Consider the following 20882-nt stretch of genomic DNA (forward strand, 5'->3'; position numbering starts at 1 on the left):
TCCACAGCAAAGGAGCAAACCAAAGAGATTAGAAATTGTGACATGAAGAGAAGGATGATTTCTTATCCTGGGAAACTGCCAATTCTGGTTTGTCTTTGGTTACAAGTACCACTTGTACATGATCATGCTGTTAACCAGCCACAACATGATACCATAATGAGTTATCTCAAATAAAGCTGGATATTAAGCAAGAATATCCAGAGAAAATTGGTCATAATTGAATAAGATTCATTTTTATCAGAAATACAAAAAATATATTATTTACCTATGGTGTATATGTTCCTTTGTTTTCAACTTTATATTAAGATTGATTTAAATTGCTGTAAATGACTACATGTCAACACCAGAAAAAGACTATCTTCCATACACAATAGCAACAGTATTTTCTTGTCGGAGGCCTCTTTGAAGAACGACTCTTGATCAAATTTCACTTACTTTTTTTCTCATAGTAACTATTTAATTACTTAGCCTTTTTCTGTTCACTAGTATATCACCTAATTAATCTGCTCTGATTTTTAACTAGTGTACAACACTAGAAATTCACTTCATATTGAAGTCTGTCTCTGTTTGGTAGATCTGATAGGTATTAATCACATTCATATTTTTATTAGAAAATGTTTGGCTTTGGATAGCCGCTAATAAAAACAATCAAATAAAATCTGGAATGTGTTATGGCTTCAATACTAACTGAGGTTAAAGACCAGATGGATTTACTATTGCAATCTATTCTTGACTCATCCATCGGTATCCTCCTCCACCAATGGAAAAAATCTCTTCTGGATTTGCGCATTTGTAGAAGGCACATTCAAATGAGTGATTGAAGAAGAGTATTTAAAAACATGACAAATTTGTTTCTGTGCTAAGATAATACAGTGTTTTAAGTTTTATCTTAACATGCTGCTTGAGTTAAGTGGGAATGCTAAAAAGATTAAATAAATTCCATTAGAAGTAATAATCAGATTTAAATCTTTTTTGTATATGTATCAAAATCTTTGACAGATCAAATCAGCTATTACCATACGTGCTGTTGGATCATCCTGTGCTGTCTCTCTCCTTGAAGACAACCATTAAGTGAATTCCATGAGATTTAAAGAATGAAGAGTTCTTATTTTTAGCTTTTTTTGCCCTCCTTATTTTGAGGGTTCCCCCTCTTGGTTACCAGGGTCTCAAAGGTATAAAACAGTATAATCTAAACTAAACCATGTTTTTATAAAGGAACTGAAGTGGAAGCCTTGCAATTGGTTTGCTGTATATCTCCAGTTACATCAAATCTGTTTGATCAATGACAAATCAGTCCATTCAAAATTTGAAAATATTTGTAACCTAAATCAGATCTATTTTCAAATGTACTTTTTCATTCACAATCTAATTGTAATACACTGATGTTGACAATCATTTTTATAGCAAGGCACTTGTGCATTCCCATTTGATTTTATAGAATAATCCTATAGACTATACCGTAGTTCACAGTTTCATGTTGGACTTTAATGCTTTAATTTTTATTAGCTAACAACAATATCTGAATACCACAGTAATAGAGTAAATGAGAAGATTATTCTTTAGTTGAGCCAATACAGTTTTTTGAATTTGTGGCCCCTCTGATATTGTTTATATAGAAGTTTTGGAAAATAACTAGGTTATGAATCACTGCTTAAAATATTTCTGAATACCATGTTACTAAATTCCCCATGGAACCCAGCTAGATTATAGCAACAGTTTGTTTCCTATGTTATCAATAAAATCCAACAGAGAACATGGTAGACTTCCAGTGACCTTTTCTTATAAAAAAAGTAAAAACTATATCTATCCTGACTCTACAGCTAAGGTTTATCTCAGGTTTGGTGTGGACTTCAGTTAAATAACCTTTACAAACAGCTTCATTTATACTTACACTGTGTAATGAAAAAACAAAGTTCAGTAGTTCAGACACTTTTCCTGTATAGAACACAAATATTTTTATCAAAACTAGAGCGTTAGAAAGACAAACCAGCATTGAAACTGCTACTTCTCAATTTTGACATGAACGCTTGCATTTGCCAAGAAAAATTGTAGTGATCACAGCAAAACTATGGCCTGTATTTCAGCTATGCTAAAATCAAATTCTGTCTTTTATCTTTTAATCTCTAGTAAGTACTCTACTTCCAGTGAGTGCAGTGAGGTATCTGGATATAGGACCAAACCTTATTCAAGATTTTCATGTACTTCTTCCCATAGCTTTATAGGATCTTCAGCTTGCAAGTGGCTTCTGGTGGGAGTCACTTTATGCTCTCACAAAACACTAACCAGACATCATTTTTCTTTTATTTAAATTAAATGACCCTGTTTGTGCTCATTGGTCCTGCTTGTATTAGCTCCATTTAAAATAACATGTTTATTATGTTAACTGGTAAGCTACATGATTGCACTTAACTAAACCATCAAATGACGACAAAGTTTCATACATAGCACAAATAAAATGTCTCTCTTTATACTGTAATTTCTATGACAAGCTACTTGCCCTATAGACAAGCAGCTTTCTTTTCTGTTTTGTGAACGCAGACGAAAGTCTCTCTGTCAGTAGTAGAAATCTCAGTAGTTGCTTTGAAAGTTGAATGATGTTGAAAATTTCCTTCTGGTTGTTGCACATAGATAGGTCTGAGGTTCAGTTATCTAAATGAAGATTGCCCAGGTTCAGTGCCCTGATCATGACATCAGTTTCAGAAGGAGGTCATCATTTTGCAATAAAACGTGGTTGCTATCACATAAAGAACAGAGGAACGGAGAAAAAAAAAATGCAGACTTTCAATTGGATTATTGCATACGAATCTATTTCTTTATATAGCCAGATCACCTGCTTGCAACCGTGTATTTGCTGCAAGATTGTTACTGCGTTCCCAATGTCTGCAGAAGTTTTATTTCTTAGGTCTTCCTCTTACCCTCTGACAAAGAAATACTGGAGGAATATCCCCTTGCGTTCCTCTTCAAAAGTCTTTGCTAGGGTGGGGTACTTGAAAAGAGAAAAGAACTAGAGTTACTTTAATTTATCCTCCTAAGTGAAAAGTAGACAGTGCTTTCATAATCTCTAACAAATAAGCATCACTTAGAAAGTAAATTTGGACCAAGCCCATTTTACAGGGAAGTTTATGCTCTGCTACCTTATTTTGTGGTGGTACCAATGTTCAGCTTAAGTAGTTCAGAAGAAAGTGAGCTTGTGTCATTTGCTTCCTTAAGGAGTGCAGGCTGATCTGTTCCAAAATAAAAAAAAATATTTGTTCCTGAGTTTTCTAACTAAAAGTAATCTCCAGTCGTATTACTGTTGATTCCCTTCTTTTTTTCTGTGCATATAAGACATCCACTCAGTCTCTGAGGGTTTCCACACTACAAAAAAATTTCAACTACTTTTATTTATAGCTTATTGTATGTATGGGAATTCTAGAACAAATTACATCAATCAGAAAGGATGGATTAATAGAGCTAATTACCTTCTTGTAGTTGTTTTACATATTGCAATTAAATGGGGTATAGCTGAACTCATAAAATTACCCCTTTATAACAATTAGACATCTCAAATCTCATTTATTACCTTTAGAGCAATGTCCCTTGATTTAGTAATGTGCTGAAAAGGGCTGTAATTGTAGTAGCTCTGTGAAAGAGCTACAGTAGCTGGTAGTGGCAATAAGAGTATCAACTTCTAAAAGATGTGTTTAATTTGATATGGAAGATGTAAACTTAAAGCAGTTTTACTAAAAAACAGCTGTACCAGATAGAAATTTCATTCAGCTTTTGCATTTAAATTTTTTTTCCACTTGACATTCTTATAAGTACATGCCAGTCATAATGGAGTGGTGTAGAAGTTGCAAGGTTTAATGTGCTCTGGACACTGTAGTTTTATAAGTAGTGCTGGGATTGAGTACTTTTCTGCTCAGGTCTCTATACTGGACCCATCATGTTGGTAAGACTCTGCATTCAAACACTGTATCTGTGACCATAACTTACATATTGATGTAGGCTGTTCTTTTTGTATGGCGTTGTAAGTATGCAGTATAATTTTGCTTGGTTTATTCTGAGATTTGTCTTTCCTTCCTACTCTCTTCCCTACCTCTCTTGACATGCTTTCTAAAAGTTTTCTTAAAATTTCTATGTAGAGTCTTGAAAATCTCACCTGACTATATGCCATTAGCAGTAGGAAAACTTCTGTGAACGATAAAGCCTGTGGTTATCTAGGATAGGATAGTTATGAAAACTAAAGCACGAGGAACCTAGGTTGGGTAGAACATCAGGGCCTTGCAAAATATCTGTCCATCCAGGCAAACATACATTCAGCTGCAAAGCCCAAACCACAGGAATCCCTTTTCTTCTTATTATTTCTCTTCTTCTTTTTCCTCCTCACTTCTTAACTTCTTACCTTCTGTTATTAGAATTACCCACTTTTTCTAAGAACCTGAAGACACCAAGTCTTGCTCTCCCTAGCCCCGTTCTTGCAAATTACTCTGCAGTGTGTAGGCCAGCAGAGCATCTCGCTTTCAAACTGAGCAGCCAGGATGTCAGGAGGAGGCTAGAGAAGAGTTGTGAAGTCTGCTTATTTCTTGATGGAATTACAGCAGTGCATCAGCTGGGAAGTGTCCACTCAGAAGAGGAGAGTAAATAACAGTAAACTTGCGCTCTGACAGCAGTAATCAATCTAGACCTTGTGAACTTGAAGCATCTGACCATTAAGCACTGAGATTTAATGATTAATGATGTTATTTGAATATTTGAATAGCCTCGGTTGACCACTGTAGATCCACCAGTTCTCTACCTGAATGTCCCATGGATCAATACTTGCCCACCCATACTCTGCATCACTACCCTGCAAAAATATCTTCTCTGAAGCAATCAGAGCTGTAGCAAATTTTTTGTAGCCTGTGTTTTTCTCAACTATGAGAGGAAAGCCTGTAGACTGGATTTGTTTGATATTTTCTGAGTTTTTTCAAAATGTAATGTGAAACAATCACCTCTTTTTAATGTAGTTTCATTCAAAACTGTTTTTCCATTATGTTGCAGAGCTAAAGTTTCACTATTATTCCAGTCCTGGCTAGTAATCTCATATTATCTCCCTGAATATGACAGTTGAGATCCTGAATTTGTACATTTGTACATTTTAAACCACAATTAAAATACACTATGTTGTATAATACATGAAAGAACTTTCAAAGCTCATCTCATCATCTTAAGCTTTTTTTTTTTTCCCCTTCTCTTCACCCATGACCCCATTCCAATGGTGGATTGAAACCAGGCTTTCTGGCTGCAGCCTTTTGAGATCTGAATTTGATCAGTGATAGAGTGCTGGAATGTCTGATCTGAAGTAGAAAAGATTTATGGCAATCAATTTTATTGCACACAGTCACGCCATCCTTCTTTCCAGGTTACCTGCTGGCTCCATCTTCTCTCCAACCATTCCACCCTACTTACACTTTACTTTAAAACAACTTACTTGCAATTCCATCTCAAAAGAGAGAGTGGTGTTGTGTTGTGGTTGTTTTTGTTTGTTGTTGTTTTTTTTTAATAATTCGTTCAAATATGTAAGAATTGTGATCAAAGCATATTTCACAAATTGAAATTAACTACATCTTTAGCCTTGGCCTAAGAACTATAAACTTCTAGTTGGGAGCCCTATTAGAAATTAGTGAAAGTTCAGAACTTAATTTATCTTCATTGCATTTTTGGGGGGTAGTAAATAATTTCATACAGACTTTCTGGCTCTGTGTGAGCTTTCCTTTTGGCACAAGTTTACTTAAAAATAAAAATGTAGAACAGACAGTAGCTGCATTTCATAAACCAGTCTATTATTTCAAGTTGATTTTTATTACTATATCTGAACCAGCAGGGAGAAAAAAAGTTGGCAAGTTTGTAAGATAAATTTTCTGTGGTGCTTTTAATTTATAAGGGAGATTATGATTCATTTATAACCATGAAATCATATTGGCAAATGGCAACTTAAAAGCACATTTTCACTCCTGTTGATTACCTTATAAACTGTACACAAAGTAAACAAAGTGTGGCCTCACTGAGGCAGAGGATCCCTCCCTCGACTTGCTGACCACACTCTTTTTAATGCACGCTGGGGTACTATTGGCTTTTATGGCCACAAGGGCACACTGCTGGCTCATGGTCAACCTGTTGTCCATCAGGACACCCGGATCCTTCTCTGCAGATCTCCCCTCCATCAGGTCAACCCATAACCTGTACTGGTATGTGGTTATTCTTCCCAGGTGTAGGACTTTACATTTGCTCTTGCTGAACCTCATCATGTTCCTTTTTGCTCAACTCTCTAGTCTGTCCAGATCTCACTGAATGGCAGTACAGCCTTCTGGTATGTCATTCACTCCTCCCTTTGTATCATCAGCAAACTTGCTGATGTTCACTCTATTCCTTCATCCAGGTCATTGATGAAGATGTTGAACAAGACCAGACCATGTACTTGCCCCAGAAGAATATGGCTACCTACATGTCCCCAGCTGGAATTTGTACCACTAATCACAACCCTCTAAGCTCTGGCAGTCAGCCAGTTCTCAGTCTATCTTCTTATCTGTTCATCTATTCCATACTTTAGTAAGTTTCATTACAAGGATGTTATGGGAGACAATTTCAAAGCATGTTAAGTGTAATCTCCTCTGTTGCCTTAAAAGGAGCCCTATGAGGGCTCAGTTAGGATCCCTCCTTTCAGCTATGCTGACCTCCTTCTACCTCCAGCCCACTGCAATGTTCCTGTGTTTGTAGGAAGTTTTCCTTTAATATTAACCAGTTCTGAGTGCTTCAGGGCAGATTTCCTCTTGCTCAATTCATGAATAAATCAAAATAAACTTTTTTGTGAAGTCCGGGTCCTTTTTCTGCTACTTACTTTCCTTACTTCTCTCAGGAATTCTAATTTTTGGCTTTTCTCTGTAAATAACAATAACTATTTTCATAAGACCATAAGACATATGACAAAGGAGAAAGCAATCAGCCAGGGAAACTATAGTAGGGAATAGCTACATTTTTTTTCTATCTGGTTGCAATCTAGCTCTGTGTTCAACAGAAAATACAGAATGGGAATAATTGCTTTTCTTAGTTTATTTTGCAATATCCAGTCCTGATCTTAAACTGTCTGCATATTTCCATGAATATTCCAGTTATTTGGGAAGGGAACACAAAAAGTACCATCTTCAGTGCTAGTTGGATTAAATATTCTATGGTAGTGTCATGGTTTTATGATTTTTGGTTATTGTTATTCCACATCATAACATCATGTAGTGCACTGGGGGTTAAACATTTAATGCTCCAGTTCTGGGTACCTGTCCCAGAAGAGAAGAAGAACTACATAGCCCAGAGGACTTTGCATTCAGAGAGGAGATAACCCCAACATCACCTGATGTTCCTTTTTTCCCTTTTCGATCATCAGGCTCTCCTCCCTGCTGCTTGTCCCGGCCACACATCTCACCTCAGCATTCAGACACTCTCTCTCATTATATTTAATTTATTAGCTCCAATTCTAATTATATTGTATTATATTGTATTATAGTGTATTATCTTGCATTCTGATATCTTATTTAGTAAATTAGTTTGTTTCTCCTCATTGCCGCTGTTTTGTTTTGGGTCCATCTCTCTATCCTTTCCCCTACCCCTTTCTGGGGTGTGGATCTGTGGGCCCCTTCACCCTGCTAGTCACAGAATTGAGCCAAATCAGCCCAAAAAATGTTGACTGGTAAGTTCTCTGATTTTATTTTTTTTTTTAAATACTGTGTTTGCTCAGTTCTTTCTGAAAAAGACATTCTATTCCATTTAGTTCTGTATACAAGCAAAATTGGTTTATCTGTCGGAGAACTGCCACACACCATGTCTTCTATTTGATTTGCACTACATATTTTAATGGATTATCTCTTGCTGCAGGGATAGTTGTTGTGTTGCCACCTTCATTTATTGTCCTCAAAAATATGATGTTTTAGTATCTACCTGAGAATGGGAGAAGTTTGAAAGCTAGTTTCCTTTCAATCATTTTATAGTTAATTGAAGAAGGAAAGCTTCTTTTTTTGATTATCAAAGTTACATGAAAATTTCAAGGCTTTTTCAATGGAGCTTACATTTATGATACATGGGACATGCGACACAATTTTGAATGCAATTGATTTGAGCTAACGACATAGCATGAATTATCTAACCTGTATATGCCTTCCAAGATGAAGCCATTTGAGGCTAGATTTCTAAAGGTTTTCACAACCTTAAAGTCTCTTCAGGCAGAATATCCAGAAGAGACAAGCATGAAGACAATGAATTTTCAGTAGATGTCAAAGAGTTCCACTTGCACTGAAACAGCTAGGCAATCCTCAGTGCTTTCATCTTTATCTCTGTGCTCTAGTTTCTCAGCATTTATATGTAGATGTAGATGGTATCACATAGGTCCTTAACAACTATGGGAGAGCAAAAGAAAACAATCACTGTGGACTGTAAAAGTGAACTTCTGTTGTTTCCATCTTTGTTGCATGCAGAGCTCTTCTTCTCTGTTCCCCATGCTAAGGTGAAAGTCATATCACTTCATGTCCCAGAGTCCATAAAATGAATGGATGAAATTTCAGGGTTGTAATGGGAGACTTCTGAAGTAGAACAATATATAGACTGCAGTTTCTCTCCAGAACAACAAGCCACGGAAGTTAGAAGCAGATTGTTTAAACGACAAAAAATATATGCAGCGCTGAAACTAAGCTGAACTTGAGGGCTGAGTCTAATAATCTGCTTTCATATTGTAAATTCTATGTTTAATTTACATTGAATACAGTTTTGCAAAGAGGAAATTTGCATGTGTTGACAGTATTGAGCCACTGAAGTTGTATTTGATTCTAAGATTCATGAGTGAACTTTCCAGATCCCTTTTTATGTAGTTTGCACTTCAGTGTGTGTGAGACCTGCTAGGGCAAATCTACAAAATCAAAGCAAGGATATTTTAGAGAAGCTTTTTAACTATGTTCAAAAAATAATTAGTCAGAAACTGATTGTTTGTATGGAATAAAATAGTGTCCTTCTCTTGAGGTCCCTACTGTAATAGTTTTGCTAATTTTCACTTAATGATAGTAGTGAAATTGTTGAAGGTGGAATCATTTGTTTCTCAGGTTTAATTATTTTACATAAAAGTTAATTGTGCATTAGTGGAACAAGGATGTTCTTGCTCTAAGAGCTGTTTTTTCTGCTTCTGCTAATTTGTTTGAATGATGTCATCTATGCTGTTGCTCCTTGGTCTGTGCTTAGTAATTTTAGTGCAGCTCCTTCTGGTCATAGAATCATAGAATAATTTGAGTTGGAAGGTCCTTTAAAGGTCATCTAGTCCAACTCTCCTGCAGTGAACAAGGATGCTTACAGCTAGATCTGACTGCTCAGAGCTCTGTCCAGACTGACCTTTAATGTCTCCATGGACAGGGCACCCACCATTGAATCACAGGATCACAGAAATGCAGGGGTTGGAATAGACCTCAAGAGATCAAGTCCAACCCCTCTGATAAAGCAGGTGCCATTTAATAGGTTGCACAGGTTGGCATCCAACTGTCTTGAATATCTCCATAGAGGGAGACTTCACAACCTCTGTGGGCAGCCTGATCCAGTGCTCTGACACCCTTACTGTAAAGAAGTTCTTCTGCGTGTTAGTTCAGAATTTCCTGTGTTCAGGTTTTAGGCCATTACTCCTTGTCTATTCCAGTGCTTCACCAATATTATTGTAAAAGACTTTGTTCTAGTATCCAATCTAAATCTCCCCTCTTTTAGTTTGAAAGCACTTTCTCTTCTCCTATCACCACAGACACTGCAAAAGAGTCTGTCCCCTTCCTCTTTATAGTCCCACTTTAGATACTGAAAGGCCGTTATCAGGTCTCCATGGAGCCTTTGCTTCTCTAAGGAGAAGAGCCCCAGCTCTCTCAGCCTGTCCTCATAGAGGAGGAGTGTCATCCATTGGTTCATATTTGTGGTCCTCATCTGGACACAGTCCAACAGGTTGATGTCTCTCCTGTACTGAGGACTCCACATCTGGACGCAGTACTTCAGGTGAGACAACACCATTGCAGAGTAGGGGGGCAGGATCACTTCCCTCGAGCTGCTGGTCACGCTTGTATAAGTGCAGCCCAGAATACGGTTGGCTTTCTGGGCCGTGACAGCATGTTGCTGACTTATGTCCAGCTTGCCATCCACCATTACCCCCAAGTCATTTGTGCTCTATCTATTGTGATAGTGGGGGTTGCTGCAAGACCTTGTGCTTGGATTTGTTAAACCTCATGAGATTCACCTGAGCCCACTGCTGGAGCCAGTCTAGGTCACTCTGAATGGCATCCTGTTCCTTGGGCATGTCAACTGCACCACACAGCTTGATATCATCCACAAACTTTCTGAGGGTGCACTCAATCCCACTGTTAATTAATGCAGTTACTAAAGGGCATCAGTTCCAGTACTGACCCTTGAGGGACACCATTCTTGACTCATCTCCACCCAGACATTGAGCCATTGACCACCACTCCCTGGGTATGATCTCACAACAATTTCCTCATCCGCTGAACCATAAAATCCATATCTTTCCCATTTGGAGAGAAGGACGTTATGGTGGACCACATCAAAGGCCTTGCTGAAGTTGAGATTGATGACACCAGTGTCTCTTCCCTTGTCTATTGATGCAATTATGCCATCAACATCATAGAAGGCCACAGAGTGGATCAGGTAGGATGTGCCCTTTGTGAAGTCATGCTGGCTGTCTCATAACCCCTCCCTGTTGTCCGTGTGCCTCAGCATAGTTTCCTGGTGGATCTGTCCCATGATCTTCCCTGGCACAGAGGTGATGGTTCCCTTTCTACCCTTCATAAAAATAAGTATGAAATTACCTTTTTTCCAGTCACCAGTGACTACACCTGATTGCAGCAACTTTTCAAATATAATCAATGTCTTGGCGACAACATCAGCCAATTTTGTCAGGACTCTGGGATGCATTTCACTGGAACCCATAGACTTATGGCTGTTCAGGCTAATCAGGTAGCTGTGAATCTGATCTTTGCTTAGATTGGGAGGGACATTACTTCCCTGGTCCCCATCTTCCAACCCCTCTCCTTGAAGGGTGTGAAAAGTATTGTGCAAAGAGTAGTTGCCCATGAAGACCGAGGCAAAAATTTATTCACTGTCTCAGCCTTCTCCTATATTGTTTTAAATCACAGTAACTTTAGTAATACCTGTGATTAAAAGCCATTTCTAGATGCATCTTACTTGTTTTACCAACCGTATGTGTAAATTATAACTGGTTAGGTCACTGAAGTAAGTCTATGCCATCTCATTCAGGGTGATAATTGGTACAGAAAGTTACAGCCTTGGCTACCATAATCTCTAAACCCTATCTCTAGGATCTTCTTTCTAGTTTGTGAGTCTCCTCCCACTTTATTTTCATGCTGACCCCTGCAGCAGACACAGCTGCCTTGCTGCAGCACTGAGCTTCTGCTAGGTTGTCCCGTGTCTGATACCTGCCTTTGCTACATCTTGCCAGCCTCAGCAGCTATCATCTGCTGTCTTTTCAAGCACTTATTCATCGGAAACTCTGGTCAGACACTTCTCTACTTTGTTTAAATCACTTCTGTGCTCTTTACTATGCAAGACATGAGCCAAAACATTGACAATTCTAAATTCAACAGCTAGGCAAGCTATATTTATTCCATCGTGGTTCATTCTGGCTAAAAAGCTGCCTTGTCTTATTTCATTAGCTCAAGTTACCCATTGCACACCTAACTTTTTTTACATTCATAAGAACAGGAGATGGGAAGCTGAGTGGATGGTGTCTGGGACCCCAGGAAGGCCTCTCCAGTCCAAAGTCTGGGGCTGTGTAGAGCTTAGTACAGTAAGGCCCTTATCCTCATTTGCAAGTTGTATATGTATCTGCAATAGAGAAGTGAATACAAATAGTAACACCTTCATATGAGATCTCATGCTCTTTTGAGATTTGCATTCGCAATGTATTAACATAGATAAGCTTTCACAGATACTTTTTTCCATAAGCGTTTTCCACTGTGAAAATTAATCTGCAAAGGTTAGCAAATGGATATTGAAGTACTGAAATACTGTATAGTTCAGTTATGCAAATTATTAATTGCTTACAGACTGACTAACTGGCAAAGTGAGAGCAAAGACTGTCACAGAGGTATTTGTGTATGACAAATACAAAGTGTGCTTGGATCAATATTGTGTAGACGAAGAAATGCACAGCTGAGCTCACCTACCTTTGACACATAAGCCCAGATGGATTTATTCTCCCAGTATGTATGCCTCTTACTAATGCTATTAAAACATATTCCTTCAAACAAGATGAAAATATGTCCTTAAACTAAACGTTTAACATTTATTTTCCCATCTTATTTTTATTTTTTTGGAAACACAGAAGAGAAATATTCCTCATTCCCCAGGTGGACTATTAGAAGAACAATATAAACTTTGTATTTTAGTGTTAAAAATGTAAACACAGATGAAATGTACTTTGGGGCTCATTTTGCCAAAGCTTTTCTTGGATGATTTCCATCAACATACTTACTACAATTATTTTCCAAACGTTACCCATGTGATTCTCATTTGCTACATGTTTAATTCCCTGCCTTAAATTAGGGCACTCAGATATTACTGAAGATGGCAGACACCTGAAGATTTGTAGGTTCAACCTGAATAATGGCCCCAGAGTGGTAGCACAGAACTCAGTAAAGACTGGATCAAATTCCATGCATGGATTCAGTCTTGTGCCTTTTGAAGCAAAAAAGCAGATGTTATCCATGGCAAGATGCATCATGTATAAATTAACGTTTTAAAGGTACACTTTTTAATTTATTTCTGGTATTCCACATGCAAAAGCCTAAGGGTTTCCATCAAAAGCAGCTAAAACAAGTTGTTAAAGATCAAAGCAATTGCAGTATAATTAGGGCTAAAATTGAATTGTAATCCTCATCCATACTGTATTATCCATATCCTTATGACTCTTATTCCTCCTGCCCTAGACATCAGCCACAAATAAAGGCTGTTAAAAGTCAAAATTTGTCAGCTTAAACACTGTCTTTTCAACCACATACTGCTTCACTCCATTGATTTTAATAATGTTTGCCAGTAGTGAAATGCAGAGTCCATCCACTACAACATTTTTGTCGTGTCTGTCGCTATTCAGTGTTCACCTCCTGTTTCTCTTCCTTGCGTACTTCAGAAACATCTGGTTGGATCACAGTGGGATTGATCGGATATATAGCAGTTGGGGACTCTAAAGCCCACAACAAGGTGACTTTCTTGCAAGTTCAACAGAACATTAAAAAAATCCTAGAAAAGGGCCAGCAACACCCAAAACATTAAATGCAAATTACGTTTATCTATTCTAGGCTGGAACTCAAGAATGAGTATGATTTTTTCTTAGAAGATATGAAGGTCATTGGATGTCTGTGGAGATCTTGTAATTCTCTGAAAAGTGTTCTGCGCAGCACTTTTTAGTCTAAAAATCTTCAATTCGTGTGAGCAAGTATTTTTATTTTTCTATTACTAAACGTACTTCCCCAATTACTAAGGAAGATGGTAGAAAACAGAAAAGTTTACGGAGCACATCTGTCAAAAAGTGAACTTTTCCATCACTATCACATTTCTTCCAGTGTAAGAGGCAGAGGGCAGCCTTGCATTTCTTTATTTTCTGTCTTTCTTGGCTATACTTTGTGTTTTAATTCCAGATGTTATGAGACACAAGGTGGGTTATTCAAAACTATTTATTAGCTAGTTAAATTGAAATGCCTTTGCTCTTTGGCCAAGTTTTATAGGAACCCTCAAAACATTGGAGTACCTCACAGGCAGTGCCCTACCTTTATAGATGACATCAGTGCAACAGGACTTGATTTTTCAATATATCTTGAAATATATTTTTCTAACAAGTACACATTCTTACTTGTATTTTCTTTCACTGAAATCAGCCAAGTTGTATGCAGTCATGATTTATGTCTCCCAAAGGATCTTAAGAATTTAAAATCTATAAGCCTGATCCCAAAGTCTTTACTCAGGCAAAATGCCTGAAATAAACTGGAGGATATATAAGGCTTCATATAACATTTGGCCTTGAAGAAAAAATACCATTAACAAAGGCAATTAAAGATATCAAAGTTGAACTTTGCCTTATGGGTATATGTATCTAAAAGTAGAGGAGTAATTAAGATAGACTATTACTTATTCCACATGCGCAAACTTCCAGCAGTTTCCTTGATGGACTCTATCTTTCTGGGAAAAATCATCTGCTCCAGAAGAGTGGGCATTTGTGTGCATGTATATCTTTATTAACATTTTAATTGGGACCAGGAGAGCACTCCCGAGGAGAGCCATCCCTGCTCACCGTGAGTTTGCATTGCAGAGCACTCCCCAAGCACATAGACTGACTGGCTTTTGGACTAAGCCAAGCCAGAATATGTGCTTCAGGAGCTAAACTAATGCACCCCCACTGCTTGCTGGCATTTGTTCCACATGGACAGAATGCATCTTGTGTAAACCAGCCCCCATCCCCCTGCCATGCAGATAATTTGGAAGTCAGATCCTCAGCACCAATCTTTTTTCTCTCCAGATCTGCTCATATTGGGTTGCATGACTTGCCAGCATAGATACAGCCACATATCATGTTCCCCATGATCCTACTACAAAGCAAACTGTAACTGCAGTCTCAGCAACTAACCCACAAGTCTGTTGCACATCTGTGCTGTGAAGAGGTCTGTGATATGTTTTTATTTTGTGTGTGTGGTGGTGGTGTGTTTTTGTTGCCATCATTTCTTTAAATTTCTATCAGGGAATCATGAAACTATAATTAGGGTTTTCTATTATAAAATCTAATTTAATTGAAAGATGTGTTGCTTCTATCTGCCCTGCTCAGTCAGTGTCTCAAGCTTAGTGTTTTTAATAGACAAGCCACATGATATATGAACATCTCCTACCTGGAAAATTAACCTGTCTTGATGGTGGAAAAGTTCGTTTCACAGAAAATCAACATCATCTAGGTTTGTTAGCTGATAAGTTTCAGTAACAAATGTTTCTGGTGATGTTACTTTTGGCAAATCAGTTATCTGTGCCATCTCTCAGCCTCAATGCTATGTCTAAGATGATTGTGGGCCAGTAACAGGAGTAGGGATGAAGCTTGGACCACAGTAGTTCATCTCTAAAATGCTTGATACTGCAGAGGAACTGCAGGCTAATGCAAATGGAGTGGCACAAGTAAGTCACTAAGAATATAGTCTGTAAATTTTTCAGTAAAAGTTCTATGTGTACCTTCAACACATTTCAGAAAGCATTCGTTCTGTATTCAAAGTATGAACTGCCACAAAATTGGGATTATCCAAACTAATAGAATGAATTTTTAAGAATTCATGCCTTTAAGAAGGTACCTTTTTATAAAGTCTTTTCTCAGCCTCATCTCTCTATTAGTCCTTTTCCTCTGAGTGGAAAATTCATGAAATAGAATAACAAGAGAGCACTAGCAAAAGGCAACTGAGACCCCACTGCCTGTACTGTTTTGGAAGTTCCCGAGAGTGAAAAAAAATATTGTTGAGGAAGAAGGTTCCATAATGCCTTAAGGTATACTGCATTCCCTAAAAATGATTCCTTAGCATCTTTCTTTACTATCTATATTACTTTCAGCATAGTAAAATTACAGACACACTAGTAAGGATTTGCTGGGAGCTATAACAGTCAAATTTTTTCTTAAATTATCAGCACAAAAAAAAAAAAAAAAAAAGAGCCTTTTACTAGAAATTGATTTAACACTAACAAAATTGTGCTTATCTTAATGAGTTAATTTAGTGCTCAAGTGGATATCATATACTATTCCCCGAGGCTTTGAATAGAATCTAAAAATTCTTGTAATGGATATTTAAAGTAAATTGTCTCTCTTCCATAGTATGGAAACATTAGATCTATGTCTGAATTAATGCAATGGATATTTGAACAAATGAAATGGAAATTTCAGTGGAAATACAGAATGGGCTTTTCAATAAAAGACTGTGTTAATTACATCTTCGGACTTGATTTATGGATTCTTTTATTAATGTATTTCAAATGAAAGGCAATAAACGTGGAAGGCCATGAAGAATTGCTGAAATTGCTTATTATGATTATTTGCCATCTTGGACACTTTTATTGATGCCTTAATGCTCAGAAGCTTAAATCTACCTACCATGATGGAAACAGAAGACAATTGCTCCAGATTATTTTCAATGGCTATATATATTTTATATATTTATTTATTTATTTATTTATTTTTTAAGTAGAAATGGATCTTCCAAAAACTATTCGTAATGATTTAAGATTTTAAAAGTAATTAAATATTGAATCAAGAATTAAACTAATCTTGAAGTCTTAAAATTCATTAAGTCACCTTGGATTAGGTCAAATGTACCTGCTTTTTATTGGGAGTGCCTTCTGAAAATGAAATCTGCCCAGATGATAATGGCAATACCTGAGTGGTCAAGGTCAGCAATAAACCAGCACTTTAGTTTTGAAGGAAAGAAAGTCCTTTCAAAGGTATAATGTTTATTTGCATACTGAAACTGTTCCTCAACTGGGTGGAAATGCAGTGCATAGTATTTTCCCTGTTATTCTAACAAATTATGTTTACCGATTACATTTACAGTCTAATTTACATTTACAGTCTAATTACAGATGATATTAAATTTTTATCCTTCTCAGTACAGCTGTCACTAATTACTCTAAATAGGTTAAATTTATTGTAATCAAAACTGTCAGCTAAAGACTGTGCTATGGTTAGCAAATGCACTCTGGTGTCAATAACCTTCCAATATTGCAAAGACTTCACAGCAAAATAGTTACATGCTAGGGGAAATTACACCTTACTTCTTAGCATTAACTATCTTCATATAAATGCTTTGGTAATCACAGCCAAATCTCACTAACCCATACCACCTATGCCTTTTAGGACTTTCAAACTGACTTGTAGTTTGCACTGCTGTTTTATTCTCTGCCTTTGTATTTTATGAATGCAAAACTGTTGAGCCAGTTAAACAGAGTCCTCTTCAAAGCAAAATAGGATGAAACCACAAATGCAATTTAAGTCTAAACACTGAAGAATATAGAGAAAAAAAGTTACCTAATGCCATCAAAATGAAAATGGAGTAGAAACATCTAATGTCTCAATAAGTAATGTTTTACCTGCATATTTCCAATCTCCCTGTCAGTCATTTGGACAGTGTATTTTACCATACTGCAACATCAGTTAGACATATATTTTAAAAATTAAGAAATGTTTAGGAAATGACACAGTTTAGCCAATGGCAAATAAGTGAAATTAAAACCTGGCCTTTTGCCACTGAAAACAGAGACATACTTCTAATGTGTTGACTCAAAGCTCATAACATTTCTGGCAAATGAAGCATGAAACACATTGTCAGATGTATAGAGTCTATTACTACAGAAAACTACATTATAGGAATGTTAAGATTGAAGTCAAGCGCTCAAAAGTTAAAAAATACTGCAGTTTGAGATGACTAGGTAATATTAATTCAGCCTACTTGTACGTGTTACAGTGTTACATGATAATTGCAATTATTATTAAGTGTGTAGAACATAGTGTACTTATGAAGGTAATATCTAACTGTTAGTCCAGCTCTGGCTGAAGTATTTCCATCCACCTAATTACTTTTCTTCCGTATGGCCAGATAGTTAGCTAGACCTTGTGTGGTTTCCTCAATGACATCCTTCTGAAAACAGGGTGGGAGGCACACATCTCTGCTAGGCCAGGCTCAGAGTCAGAAGCCATGGTGCCAATGTAACCTGAAAAAATAAATCCCAAGAAAAGGAGATAGTCTCGTGTCTGGAGAGCTCTGGTCGTCTAATTTATTGCATATGTTCATTCCAGTATGAACTCTTATCTCTCTATCTGCACCAAAGTTCTTCATGATAATTGATCAAAAATTTTAATTAACCTTCTACTAATGTCTACGGCTAAACCCAAGACTGTGATGGAGAGAGAGGTTCTCCAGGGAAAAAAGTACTAATTTGTGAAGCATTACAATAGTATACCAACATTAGGACTGAATTCAAAGACTGGAAGGAAAAATCATCATATTGGCCTATATCACACATTGAATATTTAGATCTCAGGATATAGAACAGCCAGCCATATAGCTGCCACATATTTTAGTGCTGGTTTTCACAGTGATGGGTTTCATTGCACTACACAAGTATGGAATGTGTGTCTTTCCAGATTTCTGAAAGGACCACTTTCATGACTACAGGCACATCCATTTCTAATTACCAGCCCTCTTCTCCCTTCTACTTTGGCCCAGTCTCCCAGGTCCTGCTTCTTATCTGTCTCATCACATGCCTTTCTGTTCCTCATCTATCTTTGCCTTTGGATCAGATTGTTTCTTCCTTTACTGCCAAGGCACCATTGTGAATGGCATGCCTGTTGGATAGAAACTGTTTTTCTGTCTTCTGCTTTTTGTGTAACAACACAAGTCTGCCACAGCCCTTGCAGCACTTCTCCCAGGAAAGGACACACATATTTCCAGTATTCTCAGCCACAAGCATTCAAAAAATCAGGATGCAGACCACAACAAATCAGACTATGTTAAAAAAAATAAAATAAAATAACACTCCTGTTGTTTTTTTTATTAGGCTTTTTGTTTTTTAGGGTTTTTTTTTTGTAACCTTTTTTTTTGAGAGAGAAAGAGAGTTCGGCATGTCCTCAAACCATGTTTTCAGGCTTTTCTCTGTAATAGTGTGTGCTGGAAACCTACTTAAAAAAATATTGGCAGCTGAGATTCTCAGCTCAGCAGGACTTCAGAAGCTGGCATTTTGAGAAAGACATAATGTGGTGCAAGAGATGAGCTCGAACCAGGAGCATTGTCAGTTCTGTGCCTTGGCCAGCAAACTGGAGCTGTGTGGGGACAAGGCATGCGTATGGCCCACAGGATCCTTGGAGAATTGTCTGCCAGGCTCCAGCTGCCTTTGCTGAGCAAATAGAAATGTGCTGGCCAGAGCTGTCTGCATCAACTTTAATTACAACAGATTTTATAGGGAGAAATCTACTCGCCATTTTGTCTACTTGTGTTATATTACTGGATTTAAATATCTAATTTTAATTAAATTACATATCTAAAAACTTCTGGTTTTTTTCTTCCTCGTATTAATATACTATTCCTTGATTTTAAAAACTGTCTCCAAATGTCAAGAGGCTTTCCTAATTTAAAAATCTGGATTTTGCAAAGATATGCTTCTGAAAAAAGACACTTTAAGATTTCATTTGACATATAATACTTAGAAATAAAGAAACTTTGTACTGAGAATAGGGATTATTTTTTCTTTGTGGCAGTTTTGGGGCCAAATTCTGCCCTGTTACTTTGGAAACCTTTATTTAACAGGAATTGGCAGCTTCTAGACGCAGAGAAAAAGAGGCAAGATAGATTTCATAAGCTTCAAATTTGCACATGTTGAATGTTTTCTACTTATTTGTATGTAAATCTGACTTCAGCTGGTAAACAGAGCTCTTCACAAATTATAGTGATCACAAGTTCACTTACAACACAGTGTTTGAAAATGCTGACATCCTTGAAACAGTGTGATGGGCCAAACTCTACCTTATAATACTGGAATAAATTCAAAATAATTCAGAGAAAAAAATGAACACTCAATCTGGAATTCAGACTTACCCCAATAAATTCACTCCAGACTGAAGTTAAAAACAGACTGACATCTCTGCAGAGTATCTAGCTGTAAATGCAATTTAATGAATACAACAGTGACTCAAACTATTCAGGAGGAGGACTTATAAGATGACTGTTGTGATACTCGCGTCATATATGTATTATATTCCAAACATGATTTTCTTTTTTGCTTCACCTCCGAATCCATCCCAGATATGGAATAATTAAACTTTTGTATCCTATAAATCTACAGTTGGAGTTCTCATAAACTGCTAAAAAATTACATCAGTCTCCTACATGCAACTCTAAAAGCTATTAAATGCCTACATTATGCTGCACACAAGTGATAAAAGTATGTATGTGTGACACTATGTCTGCTTGGTAGTGGAAAAGGAGAGAGAGATGTTGAAATACCCAATTCTACTATTAAATAATGACTTGCTTATGAGACTCACTGACCTATTAAATACAAACATCTGGTTTAGGTGTTCAGGATCCAAATGAATTACCCACCAAAGACTAACCAGGCATATCAGACCTCAGCCTACTCCCAACAACCAACTCACCCAATATTTCACTTGTGGAAAAAGTTAATGTTTTTTTCAAAGGTGTGGCTAGTTACACAAAAGTTGGTTTTTCCAGTACTGACAGTAAGGCTCTATGATTTGTGTAACTATATTCTTCAGTTCTGTTTAATGCTACTCTATTAAACTTACCAAACAACTGTCCTCAGTCATGTAGCAATCCCATCTTCTCTGATAATTTGTGATCAGGGCTTGCTGGAGCCTGGAAAAGAAGAAGCTCAGAACTGTCAAGAAGGGTTTGCATTATTGCTTGGATAAACACTTCTACGTGAGTCAGTGTGAAACAAGAACTTGTAGATGGTGTTGAAGGAGAGGTGACACAAGTTGTAGTGCTGAAGATTTTTGTGATATTAATCTGAAGCCTAATTACTTGTAATTATTCTATTTTTATGCTCCTAATAGACTTAGGTCAGTGTTTATCCACATATATGGCTTATTGTGTCCATGCCCAATTGTTCTGGGAGGGAACTGCTCCAATGTCTGCTGAGGTCTGCTGAGGAAGAAGTATCATTATGCATCCCTTTGCTCTGAGTTGGACTGATATCTATTCTCAACATATTGTTGCTGCTGCATAGAGTCACCGAGAGACAATTATTCTTGCCTTTGCAAAAGTAGAAAACAACCCACTGGCGTTGCATTGCAG

At 37.2% G+C, this 20882-nt stretch overlaps 2 long non-coding RNA genes across 2 annotated transcripts; one reads left to right on the forward strand and one right to left on the reverse strand.

Moving 5' to 3' along the window:
* Positions 1-2804: 2804 nt before the first annotated feature.
* On the reverse strand, positions 2805-20499 carry LOC109366816. Its single transcript, XR_002113425.1, has 5 exons — positions 20372-20499; positions 19662-19722; positions 17681-17781; positions 3135-3224; positions 2805-2986 (listed from the first exon to the last, which is right to left on the reverse strand). It is a non-coding gene; the product is annotated as an uncharacterized LOC109366816 (long non-coding RNA).
* Positions 7571-15696, forward strand: LOC109366817. Its single transcript, XR_004159282.1, has 3 exons — positions 7571-12260; positions 13187-13257; positions 13356-15696. It is a non-coding gene; the product is annotated as an uncharacterized LOC109366817 (long non-coding RNA).
* Positions 20500-20882: the final 383 nt, after the last annotated feature.

The sequence above is a fragment of the Meleagris gallopavo genome, chromosome 3 (genome assembly GCF_000146605.3).
Source record: "Meleagris gallopavo isolate NT-WF06-2002-E0010 breed Aviagen turkey brand Nicholas breeding stock chromosome 3, Turkey_5.1, whole genome shotgun sequence".
In the NCBI taxonomy this organism is placed as follows: Eukaryota; Metazoa; Chordata; class Aves; order Galliformes; family Phasianidae; genus Meleagris; species Meleagris gallopavo.